The sequence below is a fragment of the Diadema antillarum genome, unplaced genomic scaffold (genome assembly GCF_040938485.1).
Source record: "Diadema antillarum isolate AM-2024a unplaced genomic scaffold, OU_Dant_1.0 scf00000135, whole genome shotgun sequence".
NCBI classification, from domain to species: domain Eukaryota; kingdom Metazoa; phylum Echinodermata; class Echinoidea; order Diadematoida; family Diadematidae; genus Diadema; species Diadema antillarum.
The window spans coordinates 1,282,968-1,300,529 of NW_027271024.1; the positions used below are offsets into that span (position 1 = coordinate 1,282,968).

The 17,562-nt window shown below is 38.3% G+C and overlaps 1 protein-coding gene across 1 annotated transcript in view; it reads left to right on the forward strand.

Annotated features, from left to right (window-relative positions):
* The first annotated feature begins 1,238 nt into the window (after positions 1 to 1,238).
* Positions 1,239 to 17,562, forward strand: part of LOC139720969 (DCN1-like protein 3) — a 47,886-nt gene continuing 31,562 nt past the window's right edge. The window contains exons 1-2 of the mRNA XM_071632298.1: positions 1,239 to 1,373; positions 15,112 to 15,204. The gene's annotated coding sequence lies outside the window, so the exon portion shown is untranslated. The remainder of the gene's footprint in view (positions 1,374 to 15,111; positions 15,205 to 17,562) is intronic.

A 17,562-nucleotide genomic window follows, 5' to 3' on the forward strand; every position in this document is an offset into this window, starting at 1 on the left:
GATATTGCTGTACTTCCCTCATACTATGTACTGGGAGTTTAGAGTTAGCTAAACGGAATTTAGTCAAAGTACTAGCATATTTGCGAGGGAGGGTCAGGAGATACGGTTCAAACATAAATTTACATTTAAAAATGCGATAATTGACACAGTACTCACTGTCATTAACAGTACTAGACCAAGTTTGAATCAATTGATCATTCAATCTCTGTTTGACTTTTTTTTAACCATACGTGGCTACATGTTTGAGCTAACCAAATATTACTAAACCCACAATTGTTCAACACATTTTGAACAGCAATTAACCATTGTGATGAGAGGTTTTGAGCTTTTTGCATATTAAAAATAAGGCAATACATAATGTAAGCAATAAAAGAGTTATCTTTCTGAATTATGGACCAGAAACTAACCATCCTACATTTGACATAATTCATAATTGGATATCGTCCAAGTTCACCAGGGATCATACAAGTTGGAGTTGATTGTTTACAATCAAGAATTATTTTGCAAAATTTTATATGCAATTTCTCAGCCAAAGCACACTGAGAGTAGCCCCATATTTCACAACCATTAAAAGTCACAATGGGGAGGACCAGGCTGTCAAATAACTTAAGTTGGATATCAATGGGTAAATTAAGTCTTCTACATTTTGAAATAAGAGAATACATTGCTTTGCTAGCCTGATCATATAATAATTTCTCAGCCTTAATAAACCTTCCCTTGTAATTGAAACATATACCCAAATATGTGTATTCATATACTACTTCCAAGTTCGAACTTCCTATATGAAAGGTGGGAATCTTTCTAATTTTACCCTTTGTAAAGCTTTCGACATAGTGAGCAAAATCAAGTTTACCGTAATCGGCCTTATGCGCCCGGTACATGTCATGCTCTGTCAGTTGCGAAATCTGCTGACTACTGACAAATATGCTCACTTCCGTGATAACGCCTTATTGTTTACATTCATCTTCGCTCCGAATTTGGTCATCCTTATTTTCACATGTCATCTGGACATCTTCTATATGAACTTCATTTCATCACTTGGCATAAAATAACGTCTTTTTACCTGGTACTAGTATCCGACCAGGTAGACCCAGTACTCGTTGCCTGTCACGTGATTTAAACGTCACCTAACTTCCTGTATATTGTATGTGTATGCATGCCAGCGATATGATGCACGGGTATCATACACACGATTCGATTGTGGCACGTACACTTATTGTACCTCACCGCGGTCGGTATACGGGTCGGGTGCAACAAAAGTTGGTAGAAATGTATGGGGAATTGTTCTGAGCAATGCAGTTGCTATCGAGACACTGTGGAGAGCTACTGAAGTAAGATATTGTGGACATTTTCGAACTGACTGTCATGAAAGGGTGAGTAACTTGTGTTTGAGCAGTTTGAAATATGTCAAATGAATACTCAGTATCGTGTGTACAATGGTATCAAATGGTAACAGAAATCGTCTGTTGATTGTGGTGGGAATCACTCGCCGGATCGCCTTCATTCATTCGGGTGTAGCGTTTGACCCCTGTGCTGCCATACGTTCATTGTTCGCTATCGTGCCGAATCGTCTGGCTGCATAGTCGGAGACCTGTACGCTAAACGCGATTGGGCATGGTGCTGCTGAATTGAATTGTCGTTTCTGTGTAAACGAATCATGGTGATACTGACTGTAGGTACCGGTCGGTAACGAAATTGCAGCATTGTATTTTTGTGATTGATCTCAGATCAAACCTTCAAAGTTCAATGGCAATGCCATGCATGCTGTTGGTCTGGCCTGGAGTCAAACTTGACCCTCTTGCAAATTTTAGTTGCATTTTCCCCTTTTTCTTCATCATCATGGTATAATGGTAGCTTTATCTTTACAGGAATAATCTATGAGTTACGACCGTATGGGACAATAATTGTTACTTTTTGCATTTCTTGACGACCATTTGGTGCTGGTGAGGGTATAGGCCTAGAAGTCTACTCTGTGTAGTCCTGAGTCTCTGAGAGCTGAAGAGTCTCTGAGAGCTGAAGAGGCATGAAGAAATGGATGATTGGCTCTTCTCGTAAATGGTAGCCGTTTACTTTAGATAAATTTATAAATTGACATGCTACATGAACTGAAAATGTATGGACTTATCCCGTTGAGGACGAGTCCGGAGTATACTCGGGCAAGCTTCTATGGGAAATGTGTGATGTAGCAAAATCAAACCGTCCTCTACGGGTTAAAGACCTAAGTAATATTCTGAGGAGACAAGAACAGCCCGATTGAACTAATATTCATTCGTTGAATATCACAGAACATTTGACAAAGAATCTCGTTTGGGGACCTTTTAAAGGTTCTGAGACTGGAGAGAATTGCAGAAGGGACAGGTTAATAAAACATGAATTCATACCTTAAAAATGGGCCTTCTTTTATTAATACTAAAAAAAGGTACAGCCCATATCAGAGGGATAGTGAAACCTGGAGGGGCAAATAAGCATCGCTTTACGTCTCTACATCCAAGTAAACTCCAAATAAAGTAACCCCGAGAAAGTAGATAGTGTTTTGTCTTGTCTTTCTATTTAGATTTTAACAATAATTGACACAATTTACACTGTAGCACACACACACACAGAGGCACACAAGCAATGCAAGATGCCAGTCCTCATTAGCATAATTTATATCCACAAACACACCCCTGGTTAGACCAATGGTATCTGTCTCTTCATGGTGGGCTTCTTATCTGAAGTTGGGACATGTATGGGCAGCCCCCCCTTTCGGGCCCCCTTGGTCAGTTCACTTTTTACCATTAGAAGTAACCCTCTGTCTATTCTGTGGGAGCGCGCTTATTAAATGAATAGCATATATCCCTATTCGCATTTTTAAGAAACAGCATAACTTTTAATAGGCAACTTTAAAAGTGCATATTTCACCAGCAATAGGCTGGCATTTATACAAAATTGTATATATTATACAAAATTGTATACTAATATACATTTGTTATAAACTTTATACACTGTACAATGTAGCCCATGGTAAACTCGCACATATCCAGACTGTTCCCATGGTCTTGGGAAGATGTTTTCTTCATTCATCCTCTTTCCACAATTCACAACAGAGCGCCCTGGGGTTATGTCTTCGATGCTCATAAACAGGTGCTGGACCAGCTAGTGCATGTGCATATGTGTTTCAAATTGCTTATTTCACGCAATGGACGTGTAGCGATTTCATGGCAGTTTACATTAAAACCAATATTGTGACCGAATCAACAAAAAATGATCAATATAGACAGTAAAGTACTATTTGAGGAACCAAATTTTACCAATGGTGAGTTATTGATTGGTCGGCAGGTCCAAGTTATCGATGCATTTCAAAAGGACTTTGCATTTATCAACTCTGTAGAAATATGTTCCTGGCTCAAATGTTGTGGTTGCACTTTTTTTGACCATTTCAGTTTATGCATTTCTAACCCTATAATCAAAACAGCTCTGTGTTTATCAACTGCCAAAAACTCCCTGAAGTTGTTTGGGAACCATCAATTCTGCACCAGAAGTGAGTTGATACACATACCCAATGATATTGCATGTTGCTAATATTCCAACCATGTTTTGCTATAGGGAGATTTTTTTTTTCAACGAATGCACACAAATGTGTGTTATATTGTTTGAGATTACAATGCAATTTGCTCTCATGTCGATTGTTTTGTGGTGAATTGCAGAGACAAAGCAAAGGGTGGTATAGTTTTGGTTTAGATAGAGATTCAGGTGTTAGATTTTTGTGAGATAATTAGAAACCACTTGAATATATCAAATGTTAAAGAGCATACAATTCTAAGAGGAATTTAAAGTGTATTTGATGAAGATCAGTTTTGGAATGGCAGAGATATAAAAAAAAAGTAAAACAAAGAAGTCCTAATGAAAGGTAGGACCTACAACTGTACTTTTTGTTAGGACCTCTTTGTTTTGCTTATATCTCGGCCATTTCCAACCTGATTGTCATCAAATAAACATTTCATTCCTCCCAGAATTGTATGCGCTTTAATGTTTAAGAATAATAAGTGTTTTCTAATTATCTCACAAAAAGTTAAAACCGGAATTCCCATCTCAACCAAAACTAAACCATCCCTTTAAGGCATAGTACCCCGTTGTACCTCCTCTGGCTTTTCCTGGAAGTCATGATGTATTAGAGAGAGAGAGAGCAAGAGCGAGAACAAAGCTCATAAACACACTCATTGTCTCCTTTGGCATGGGATCACCATATATGGAGCCATTATTCAACCATTTCTCAGTTTTGGGTTATTGTTTTTATTATTTTACCTGCTCTTCGGAACAGCTGAAAACAAAGCAGATGGTTATGGAATGGGAGGAAAGAGGTTGCAGTAATAAATGCTGTGAGTATTATGTTGTATATTTTGCATATTTCCATGCAGCAAATCAGGAATTTCACAAGTGGTTAAATTTGCCCTGAACCACAACCAAGGACTGAAATTGAGGAGGACAATTCTTTCTCAGGAAGCAAATTTTATAGCAGTATCCGTCTGTGAGAAGGTAGTTGCATGCTTTACTCAGCTGCAAGTTACATGATTTATTCTTTTAATCATTTCAAGACCAAGCGAAAGAATGAATTGTTGATACAAGCACCATGTCCGAGTCATGCCATGATAGCAAAGCTTTTAGTGCATTTGCACTGTGCAGCTACAGTATGGGTCAGTGGCAGGCGTCAGTGAGACGCTAGTGTGCTGTATAAATGTTGTATGAGATGATTGTATGTTAGTTCAGGTGGTAAAATGTTGATTGTGCAGGGCACATTCTACTATGGAATGAGTTTCATGAATGTGCTCGCTATGTGTAATATGTAGGCAGATAGATGTCACACAAATTGTACCTCATCACCCAGAATTGCCATGACACTTACTACGTCTGCGAGAAACTTTCCTTTATGAAATACAGTGTTTGTTATTCTTTCCTTGTGCGGATTGAAACAGATGTGCTCTGCACTGGAACATTACGCAGTGTGTGAATCTCGTTTGTCAGTAGGTCCCTACGGATTGTGTGCAAGCAATGATGAGGTCTGCCTGCAATGTGCAGGCATTTTGTGCAGGTGTTGGTAACTACTCATGTGTGAAGCACACAACGCACTCATGTGCCATAAGGCAATGTGTCGTCGTTGTGTTGTGAATTTCTCAAAGATAAATTTGGACCATTTCTGTCGTGTATTCAAATTCTATGCAGGCTTTGTTTACAAAAGATTGCTGTAACAACCACAGAGCTTGCCGGAGGCTTGCCCCACATAGCAACAACTAATGAATACTAAAGTGTATTCCTGTTTATGAAACTTAAATGGAGGTGGCAGGTAAATAGAATGGTTCATTCACTAGACTGTAGGAAAACAAACTTCCATGAATTTTCATACATCGTGTACATTACAGAAAAGCTCTATTGACTCACATGAACTAGTTTACAATATAAAAATGACTGCAAAATATGTCGCATATGAACATTACAAAAGAGATGCATTGCATTATGCTTTTTCTGAGCTTCTGTTGCTTGTCTACTGTTGATGACTTGGTTTCATGATCTGCTAACTTTTTTAATCTTTGCCTCATATCTTGTGCACGTTGTGACATTACACATAATGAGTTTCTGGCCTGTGCTTGCACTCATTCCCCTTTTCCATAATTGTGAGATATTATAGCTTTGATACAATACATGCCCAAAGATACACACAGAAACAGTAGTGCAGGTGTACTCCATCGAAAGGTGGTGTTCAAAGTTGGCTCACCCCTTAAATCATTTATCACCTGATTGTTTATAACCCAAGAGATCGGAGGACTAGGAAACTCCCCAAATTATTGATTGGCGAGTGTGGTTGCTCCAAAAATAACTAATTAGTAGAGTAGCAAATCAGCGGGCAAGACTGTCCCCTTGCCATCATTCTATAACCTAATTGAGGTAAGGAAAATTAGAAGGTGCTATGCTATAAATATAAATACACAGGCAAATAGTGGAGCATAATTACAGCTCTCTGAGTAAGTCTCATGGGAAAAATTGCCTTATTGTTTGAAAGTCCAGTGGAAAATACACTGTACATTGATTACAGCAGAGATATTCTTTGTAAGCACATTCAAGACCAGTTGAACATCATTCAGAGTTAATACTGTTCAGTGGGTACAACATTCAGTGGGAGTGTGAATTAATGGTCATGTTAGCAGTTGACGTCCTGCCAAATGGGTATGTATTCTGAAAAAGTAATTTGTGGCATCAAAGTTGTATAATAAGTGAATGAACAAATGCTACACAAGTTTCATTTTGTTTTTTACCTTCCATAAAATACTGATGTTGAACGTCTCACTGACATTTATGCTGAACAAATGTTACTTTTCTTTACTTGCATGATTTTGCATGCAAAACTACCCCTGCAGTGCTTTATCTGAACAGACATGTTTTAACATGAAGTACAGTACTTGATACAATCTCTTCAAGAGTCATGGTAAATGTACAGTGTAGAATTGAAATTTTGCACAATGATGCACTGAGCTAGAATTAGTAAACCTATGTCTATACTTTATTTTCACACCAAAACAAACCCTAAAACCTTGTTTATCTTCCTCTGCCACTTTGCTGACACTGTATCTATGTTGAATGTACAGTATTCTGAAACCTGTGTGTAGGCACAGTAGGAATCTGTGCAAATCATTCCATTGTGGAAACTCCATATAATATGTTATATTGATAAGCACACACTGTGTAGAAGCTGTAATCATATGGGTATATTTGGGACCGTAATCCTTGCTACTTTATAGCCGGTACACGTATCTTGTCAGGATTCATGAGCCCGATTCTGGCCCTGTTTGGGAATTTCAGACACTTCCATGACTTGTCAGCAGACATGCATGTACAATGTACATGTACCTTGGCAGTGAGACCCCGTCTGGTAAATATGAGGGCAAGCCGAAAGAGAACATTAGGTTGGCAAATGGCATTTCGCTCGCGTCCAATTTTCGCTCACCGAATACAGATCAGCTGAATAGACCACTAGGTAGGGAGCGGAATCCATGGGCTCTTGAATCACAACGATATGCTGGCTTTAAAAAGCTGCGCCCAGATCTTTTAGCGGTGAGTTCATGTTTGAATTCAAAACAGTCACTGTAGGCTCATTGACTGTATCTTGTTCACTTATTTAAGCTAGGCATGAATATAAAGTTTATGCCCATACAAGTGTGATGCCAATACTTCTGAACTTCATGTGAACCGTGCAAATGACATCGTACCTCCAGAGGTATGTGATGGGGAGTAATATGAGCATTAGAGAGTAGGAGCGTGATAAAGTCTGCTCCAAGTTGAAGCATGTGGAGATTAGATAGAAATAACAATTGGCGAATTTCAGGGGGCACTCATGTTGCTCCTGAGCGTATAGAATACTCTCAGCAGTAATGAAAGATAGGTGGCTGCAGTAGGCACGTACAGTAAATGTAAAATCTCACCCACAATTTGCGCTTTGGAAAAAGTAGTGTATGAAATGTGCCACATAAATAAGTTGGACGATATTACAATTGTATGCATCCCATTGCAATGCTGGGGATGTTGTTGCCAAACTGTGTGTGCATTTAATGAAATTAATTCTGCACAGTCATTGATTTTTCCTGATTCATCGCACCTGACTGGCATGCAGAAGAAAAATAGAAAAGTGTGATCATTTCTAAAAATAGTTTTGGAAGTAGAAACAAACTGCTCATGTAAACCACACAAACACAAACTATCTCAGTGAGATAGAGACAAGAGGTCTGACCAAATTCCAAAGATTTTTGTTGGCATGAATACACTGTACCTATCTGGTAACCTTTGTACCATTTACCCATGTACCAGTCTCATAGTCCCATATACAGGTATGTCTGTGGGTAACTGGAACAGTTCATAATGTGCATTTCTTTAAATAAAGTTTCCATTATCCAACCATCTATTAAAGAATTAAAAAAAAACCTGTATTGCTGTTTGTCAGTATGAATAGTATCTATTAGTGGTATTGTCCCTTTAAAAGGAAAATTCCTCAAAATTTCATTTTTCATGAAAAGTACACATTCCATCGACTTGGGTACTGACATACAAATGTACATGTGTACATGACGATGTATGTAAAGGATAATTAATCCCCCTGTTTTCTGAAAGGGGTAAGTTAAGTGCTCCTCAGTATTATGCTGGACTAATAAAAAATATGTTGATATTTTTTCTATGTGTTGTGCATAATGATTTCATAAACTGTTGTTAGTCTCCTTCATCCAGTGATGATGGCACCAAAACTTTTGAAATTCACAACTTTTGAATTGATTACACGTAAATCTGATTCACCTCAAACTTTCACTAATGTGTTGCACTAATATTGCTGCCTTCACCCAATCCACATTCATCTTTGGATTTCGGTTTCCTTTTAAGATTTAGTATCCAAACATAAACTACACGAAATGTATCATGGTAATGTTATTAAAGTTTGCAGGATGGTTTCGTGTGTGTGTGTGCTTTGAGGGATTTTGTCGTGTTGACATGACCTTCCGCGGTTCACACATTAGAAAACACAATGGGTTACTTTCTATTCTTTCTTCCTGGTCTTTGCTCTTTGTTGCACCTCTCTGGAAGTCACAAGTGGACAGAAAAAGGCAGGCAACTGTGTGACGTATCCCTGTGGTATGAGTCATTATATAAACAGCCTTGTTAGCAGCATACAGTCTGGATGGGAGATAAAGAGACCACACAAAAAAAAAATGCAGAAATTGCTAGCTCAGAATTCATTTTATACTGGCTTGAAGAACCATATAAAACATCCACACTAGTACAATTTTGTGATTTGAAACCAATTGTAACGTCTGTTATTGTGCTTGCCGAATGTATCATTGATATCTATTTTAGAAGTCATACATGGAAACCAATAATACATGTATGCTTCATCTTTTGCCCACTATCTAGGTTTTACAGCGTTGCTAGCCATTGTGAAGTGCAGCATGTTGTAAGTCAATAAAAACCATGAAAGGGGGGGGGGGGGGGGGAGGAGGTTATTGGAGAAGCCTTTGCTATTTGTTTCTCAAGGCAAGGCAAATCAGTTACAACATGTAATCAGATCAAAACTCGTGAATTATTGTGAACTATCCTTGAACGGTGCAAACAAAGAAGAGACCGTGTGCAAATAAAACGCATCATGGGGAATATTTATACAAGGGACCTAATTGGAATAACATTTCCCAAACATAGTGTTGAGTGTCTTTCTTCCACAATTTCCAAGAATACTGACACTTGAGAGGCATCATGCTGTTACTGACACCATGTAAAGAGCAGCGAACTCCCCCTCAGAATTTAGTACAATGTGCTACAGAAGTCAACGCATGCACATTCGCTGTAGTTTCAACCAGACAACTTCCTGTCATCTAGTCCTTTGTTGTTCATTTTCAAAATTTGCAAAACCTTTCTTCTGATTTCCGAAATATTTTTTTGGTCTTTAATTGACAACACATTTTATACTGTATATAGAAGATTTAAGTCCCCCCTTCTCTGCAAAAGTCACAAATTTCTATATTTTTCTCATTTCGTACAGATTCATATGCATGTCAATAGCCAGTTCTACATCATCATTCTCCAATCATAAACATAGAAAGTATTATAGGTATACTGTAAAAGTGGAAATTTTCGTGCATTCTGTGCAACTGAAACTACTGCAAAAAGAAAAGTGCTCAAATATTTTTGTGTGTGATTTGTAATAATGGTTTGAATCTCTTTCATTCTAGGGAATTAAAAACACAGGAAATTATTAAATTTTCTCTGGCTGAGTGCAAAAAATTCCTCACACTACAATTTCTACTTTTACAGTCTTCTGCAGTAAAATTTAGAATTGCCAGTTTGAAGAGGAAAAGGTGATTATAATTCTGCAGCAAAATTACCCCAGGATGTGATGGGTCAACACATTCAAATTCTGAGAGGAAGAATTTCTGTTATTGGTGATTAGGGCACAAAGCAACATGTAAGGTGGTACATATGGACAATGTTCTGTTCATATGCTAGATACCTAGAGCCTTCTTTGTATGCATTTTAAATTTCTCATGAACGGAAGGCTTTCTGGGGAAGCCAAACAATGGCTTTTTATCTCGGAATGACTTCCATGGAGGCTGGTAAGAGCCACAGAACTGGTGAGTAAGTGGCCACAGGTTTTTCTCAGTGAGCAGGGCATGAGCTGTACATGTAGGGCCTACCTTCTTCCTGTGTTGGGAAAGCCTCCAAATACCAGTATCGTAGATCTACAATGTAGAATACAGGGCATGTACAGGTACCACTTTCATTGTATAAAGTAGTAAAACTGAGAGGATTTCTTTTGTGTCTAGTCTTAGGACCACATCCCACTGACTCTTTTATTGAATGGAGCATTATTCTTTAATCATTGCAATATTATCTGTCTATGGAATATGCTTTTTTTCATGTTTGCGTGTGTGTGTGTGTGTGTGTGTGTGTGTGTGTATTTGGGGGGGGGGTGTTATTAGGGTAGAGTTAGTATGGATCGGCAGATTATCATGCTATTTCTCAACTCACAGTTGCAATAATTTTGAAATAGTCGCTGGATTTCTTGTGATTTGGTGCACAATGCTGATCACACTGTTGAAAGAGATATTTGTGTTCAAATATGCAAATTTGTTTGTTTCATTCTTTTTTAATTTCTTTTTTTTTAATTGCTTTCCTACTGATACACATTTAAATTAAAGTTTAGATCAAGCTGCCTTCTGTGAGGAAGAATTGGTGTGTTTAAATTACAGTGATTGTTGGGTGAATTTCATTGTAATGTGGACAATTACTGTACCTTCAGAGAGCAGGTCGTACAAAAGGTAATGACTAATGCTAATCTGGCTATGAATGAACTGTTATGGTGTGTTGACCAGATAAGCAGCCATTTTATGCTACATTGAGGGCATTTTTTTTTTTTTTTTGGTTGTTCGAAAGAGACCCCAGCAATGTTTCAGAAGTGGGGGCGACAACCGTTAAATCGTAAGCCGCCTGAGGGGAGAGCAAGGAATGGCTGGCGTTGTGTTGTACTGTCAGAGCCTGACCCTCCGATGCTGTCATATTCAATAGTCTGAGGTAGATGAGTCATGTCTCAGTTGTTTTTACTGGGCTGCTGTGAATGCCCCGCTCTAGGCGCTGATCACTCACTTCGCATAGGAGGGGACGGGGGGGGGGGGGGGGGGGGGGGGGAGGGGGGAGGGGAGCGGGAGGGGAGGAAAGGAGAGGTGGTAGGGAATGCTGATGGGTCAGAATGCTGATGCTCACAGCAGTAGGAGCGGTCATACCTTGCTGAGTGCATACTCATTAGACTGATTCTTTGAAAATTAATAGACATATCAGCGGCGACCAAGAAATTAGCATCGATAGTCGTAAACCTTTCTACCGTATACCGAGAGCACAGGCAGTTCAGTACACTTAAAGATTATGTTCAAGCTGGAATTGGGGTGTAAATGTAGGCCTATGTGCAAAACGTGATAAACCGCACAACTTGACACAAGCTTTTTGAAAGATACATATAATTCCTTGCAATGAAGTCAGCAAGCTGACTGATCAGTTACTAACAAAACCATCAATTAACTCTCTTTTGACTTGTGAACCTTTTTTTTTCCCCATCGTGAGGAGGAGGAGGACGACGATGACGATCGGAGTTGAAAGAATCATTGAGGCATGATATTGAGAAAAAAAGCTAAATTATACTATTGAAGTGCAATTTCACACCAAGTTCAGAATAGATTCTATGAATGCATTGAAATCAGATGCACAGAATGGTACAAGTATCATTAAAATTTGCACAAGAAGATTAAAGAAGGTTGATGAATTCCAAATTTTCTCAGGTTTTTACTATTATGGTGGTATTAGTCGAAACCACAATGCAGATTATGCTGGTAGCTGAGATAATGATTTCATGAACTCACAAAGTTCTCACCCATGAGATTGTGCAAAGAAATCATGTACAGGTCATGTTTGGGTTGACGGCTACTACAGTGTAGTGTAGGCCTACATCCTTTAGCCCCATCAATAGTCATCGTAACTCAGAGGTTATTGCAACAGAGCATTTATTATGTATTTCATGTGAAGGCCATTGTATCTTTAGGGTGTCCATCCATCCCTCTGTCAGCCCCAAGTACTGTTAAGTGTTATCATAATGGATTTTCTTGATGTCTTTATACCCAGTTATACCACTTGAGGAATTAGTAATTAGATTTTGGCAAAATTCCTCAAGAACACCAAACTTGGGCTGAAAATATATCTTTTAGCTGTAATTTCACCTGAGAATGTCTTGTGATGGTATAAACTGTACTTTGGTAGGCAGGGTATCATTTATATCCGTTAATAATATCCTGGGTAAGACTCAGTGATCAACAATGGCAGGCCTAAAGTGACAGGTTATTTTGAAAGTCAAGGTCAAAGCTATTATATTCAGTACTGTAAAACATGATATATTCGCGGCATGAAAATTTCGCGAATTGAAGCCGACAGCCGTTCTCGCAGCATGAAATTTTTGTGAATTGCTACTGGCATCCAGTGCATATTGTGTAGGCAAGAACTTTCGCGTGCATTTTAATTTCGTGAATTTTGGCGCTCGAGAAATTCACGAAATTAAGATGCACGGGAACATTCCTCGTTTTACAGTATTCAAGGTCAAAGGTATTCATGGGATGTTGACATTTGCGAAACCAGATTCCAAACTTGAGCATTGTTATTATATTTAGCCCACAGATTTTGTTAGAATTCACTTACATGTAGTTTGCTTTTAAAAGGCAAGGCTATACCAGTGATATGTGCATTTGACGTGATTTCTCAAATGAGGTAATCATGTCTGGCAAAAGACATTCCACATTTGGACGATAATTGAATTGAATTGAGCTGAACTGAATATAATTGAATAGGTGTGCTGACTTCCAACTCATTTAATTTTAGTCTGAAGTCAGCTTAGGTAATATTGTAATTGTGATAGAAAAATACAGATATCATCTCCCCCCCTCCCCCCCCCCCCCCCCCCCAAAAAAAAAAAAAAAGGATGATGATGAGGAACAGATTGAGGAGATGAAGAAATTATTGTTTTAACATCTCATTCTCAATGTAATGGCAAAAAATGAGCCGAGGATGGTGGGTGAAGTTGGTAAAAATTGATTTTGATGTTCCTGGATAATCAGCAATATAGGGAGCAAGTGCATGAATATTGCCCAGTAATATCCGTGCATTCAAAGCCTGTTCAGTATGTGCTCCAAGTTTATGATAGGAATGAATCTGGACAGAATGCGCTGGGACATATCATATGACCCAAATTGATTAGAGACGGGAAATCAGGTAGAACCTGTCTTGGAGCCACAAAACTTTAATCAAAAGACCAAGAAATATATAGATATAGAGCATATTTTAGAAGTCTTGGGGAGGGAAATAAACTTGTGGTATTGATAAAATTGGATATGACATTCGCTGATTATAATTATATTCAATCTCTATATTGTAGTATTATCAGACCAGAAAACTGAGACAAACTTTCTGTAGTGATTCTCACTACAGATAACCGCAGAGCTCTGTTTATAAATCTAATATTATATACAGTTGACCTAAAGATATGGAGTGATAAAGATTCGCACATGAACAATAGTTACATTCAGACGGTGATCCTTAACTTCGAGGATAAGCTTGAGTTTAGTATGGGGCGCCAAGTGTTGCATGGTCTCTTTCGTCACAAAATCAGTCATTTCGTGACGAAATTGTTTTTTTTCGTTCACAAGTGACATCATCAATTTCATCAGTGATTGACAGAATTGTCATTTCGTGATGAAATTTATGTCACTAGTCAACGAAAAACAATTTCGTCACGAAATTGTCATTTCGTGACAAAAGAGATCATGTGACATGTGATGCCCCATACGTAATATGAGCTTGTCCTCGAAGTTAAGGATCACCGTTTGCACATTAACTATACATTGTAATGATGCATATCATCATTTTCACCCAATGCTGCACACTGGCACTGGTTCTACGGTCCCTGACCAATAAAAATTATTTTCGGACCAGTAAAGAATGGAAAAATTGGATACCTACTGGTCTGACAGACAGGTCTGACCAGTAAAAAAATCGGCTAGTGGGCAGCCCTGCTTGTACCATTTGAAAAGACTGTTGAATTGAAGCTAACAGGAAACTGTTGTCAAAAAAAAAATTATGACTCAGTATTCCTAGTATGCATTATGTAGGCTTTGTTGTTGTTGTTGTTGTTGTTGGGGGTGGGGTTCATTTGTTACTGTATAATACTTCCCTTTGTCTGAAGTTGTCTTTGCTTATAAACAACAGATCATATCTTTCTGACTAGTGTGAATTACACTGTATTTGACTTCTGTCAACAGTTGCATTTGTCATTATGTGCAGTTTATCAGTAGTCAATTCCCTTCCACCTTCAATACATTACTTTTAGAATACCATTATGATTTTTTCTTTTTCTCTGTGCAAACCTATTTTTATGAGAAGTTGAAAATACATGAACTTGAACTCTATGTGTAGGTAGTACAGCATGTTTTATGTGCATAAATGTGTTGTTTTTCACTTCAAGTGAAGCTATTCTTGATGATTACATTTCATTTGCAAACAACAACAGTGTACACTGGAGAAAAGATTGTAGCATTCATTCTGTGGTATATGCAGTTATTTATTGTAAAACTTCATACATTTGCAGTGTACACATACATTATGTACATATAATTCTTTTAAAATTGTATGTTAATAATTGAGCAAAGAAAACAGGAGTCCTTTGGTTGGAGTCTTCTTTCTTAGCTCAATCATTCACTTACAAATAGAGTACAATGTACATTTCAGTTTCCCTTTGTTTGCTTTTGAAATTAGTTTGAAATAAGCTGGAAACCCATAAAATGTACATGTATTGCATGTCCAGTGTACGAGTTTGCTCGACATATTCTGGCATCACAGTTGTGTAGCGGATGTATCACAGTTGTAGTGTACCTCGGTTATCATCTTAATTTCGTAACACTGAGTCATGTTTTTGCTTGAAAGCTGCATGCTGGATTTGAAAGTAAGTTTGGTGCGGCATCTTTTGTAATACAGTGTATATAGTGTTTTCCATCTGTTCAAATCTTCTTGTCACAGATTACAACATGGATGATATCGTATGGGTGCCATGGTGATACTCTTGTAGGGAAACAAGGACTGAGGGAGACCAGCACCAACCATCTTGCATAGGTATGAGTGTATAAGAATGGGATATGTGTTTAGTGTTAGTGTCAGTGTTAGTGTCAGTGTGTGTGTGTGGGGGGGGGGGGGGGGAGGAGCGCCATGATGATACACTCATAGGGAAACGAGGACTGTGGAAGATCAACACCGACCATCTTGCATCTAGGTATGAGTGTATAAGAATTTGATGTGTGTTAGTGTCAGTGCCAGTGTTAGTGTTAGTGTCAGTATCAGCGTGTGTGTGTGTGGAGGGGGGGGGGGCACCATGATGATACACTTGTACTGAAACAAGGACTGTGGAAGACCAACACCAACCATCTTGCTTCTAGGTATGAGTATAAAAATTGGATGTGTGTTTAATAATAGAGTTAGTGTCAGTGTCAGTGTGTGTGTGTGTATGTATGTATGTATGTGTGTGTGTGTGGGGGGGGGTGCCATGATGATACACTTGTAGGGAAACAAGGACTGTGGAAGACCAACACCAACCTTCTTGCATAGAGTGTATACACGTACAACACAGTTTACAGTGTTTGTGTCTGTTTTAGTGTTAGTGTCTTTGTCAGTGTCAGTGTCATTATCATTGTGTATGAGTGTTATGGTGATACACCTATATACAAGTACAAAGTGTATAGGTACACAAGGATTGAGGGAGACCAGGTATGAGTGTGTAAGAGTTGTAGGTGTGTTGTACAAACTGTAGGTGTCGACTGTGCATAAATGTATGTGTGTGTTGTGAGAATATGTTGGGGGGGGGGGGGGGGGTGGGGGTAGTAACTACTTGTTCATATTGCCAGCCATCTGTAAAGTCTATGCCTGGCATATATGAACTTTAATAGGCAATGGCAAAGGGCACATTATACACTATACTTGCTGATCATGTGAGCATCTGAGCATGTATGTTTGCGCATTGCAATAATTTGCATTGCGTTGCCCGACAAGGAAAAGAAAAAGGTGTATTTGCCAAAGCGGTGTGGATGCCGAAAAATAATACAGCGGTCTGTGTGGACATAGTGTTCCATTATTCACGGGCAAAGGCCAATGTCCTTGAGATGGAATGGTCCAATCACAAATAGAGCCATACCTAGTGATGTTTTGTGTTTCCCCTTTCGTCATGTAACACTGCACATAGGTAATGTTCTGCAACACACTTCACAGTCTGTTCAGTTTTGTGTGATCTAGTCCATCCCAAAATGACAGCAGGGAATAATTTTCCTGGTATCGCATCGCAATCTGCTATGCATTTTTACAACACTGCTACACAAACTAACTTTTGTGTAGCAGTTTTCTTCCATAGAAGTGTACAGGATAACATTTAAAATATTGTTCATCAGCTGAAATTGCTAATCAAATTTGAGTTGGAAAATTATTCCCTGGACAGGCAATGTACACAAAACGTATAATGAAGTTAAGATTCAATGGATTGGGTGTGGTGACTATTAAACAATGATGTATATTCAGGCACATTGTGTTCTGAACATACAGAATGGATACACCCCATGTGTGTACCACAAACTTATGTGGAATTGTGTTTGTTATTACACCTGTACTTCATGAAGTAAGTGATGAAGTTTATTTCTCCTCTACCCAGTACATTGTGACAAGAACATACCCATGCCACATACATGTACATATACCATCAATTTGATGAGAATTCTACTCTACTTCATTTAATTCAATAATTTCTGACTGAAGCAGTGAATCCAACTTCTTTCTCTTCAAACACCCAAAAAGTGTGTGAAAAATTCTACAAACTAGGATTACTATATGTGACCGTGCATCACAAAACGCACAGAAAGTCGCCAGACATGAAATTTTAGTTAAGAGCATATTCTAAAAGAGCAGACCTTAAGCTTTAAAATGATGTATAAATCAAGTCAAATGGACTCTCCTAAACCTATCTAAATATTGGAAAGAAAACACACTCAGAAAAAGTGTGAACTGAGAAAAGAGGCTCTGAAGTACAATGTCTATTCAAGCGCTAAATCTTTACCAAGCCATGCTGACTGTGCAATGAATGGGACAAAAAACAGGATGTAAACCATCAGAGTAACAACAATGAAGGGATTATAAGATTAAACTAAAATTGAGCGTGCCTTATTAACACATTCTGTTCATAATTGATGCCAACCTTCAAAGCAGCAGCGTCATCCTTTCAAAAGTTATTAGAGTTGAAAGTGAAGAGTGTGTACAAGGTTTTTAAGAAATGAAAAGGGGACTCTAAAAACACACCTAATCACACTATTCTACCAAAAAGTGTTCAAGATAAACTGCTAAAAAACACTCTTTCCTGTCCGTTTTATGATCCCAAATCTTAGCACAATGTAGAAGGAGACTTGCTCTTTCAGAAAACATTAAAGAGTCAAGATC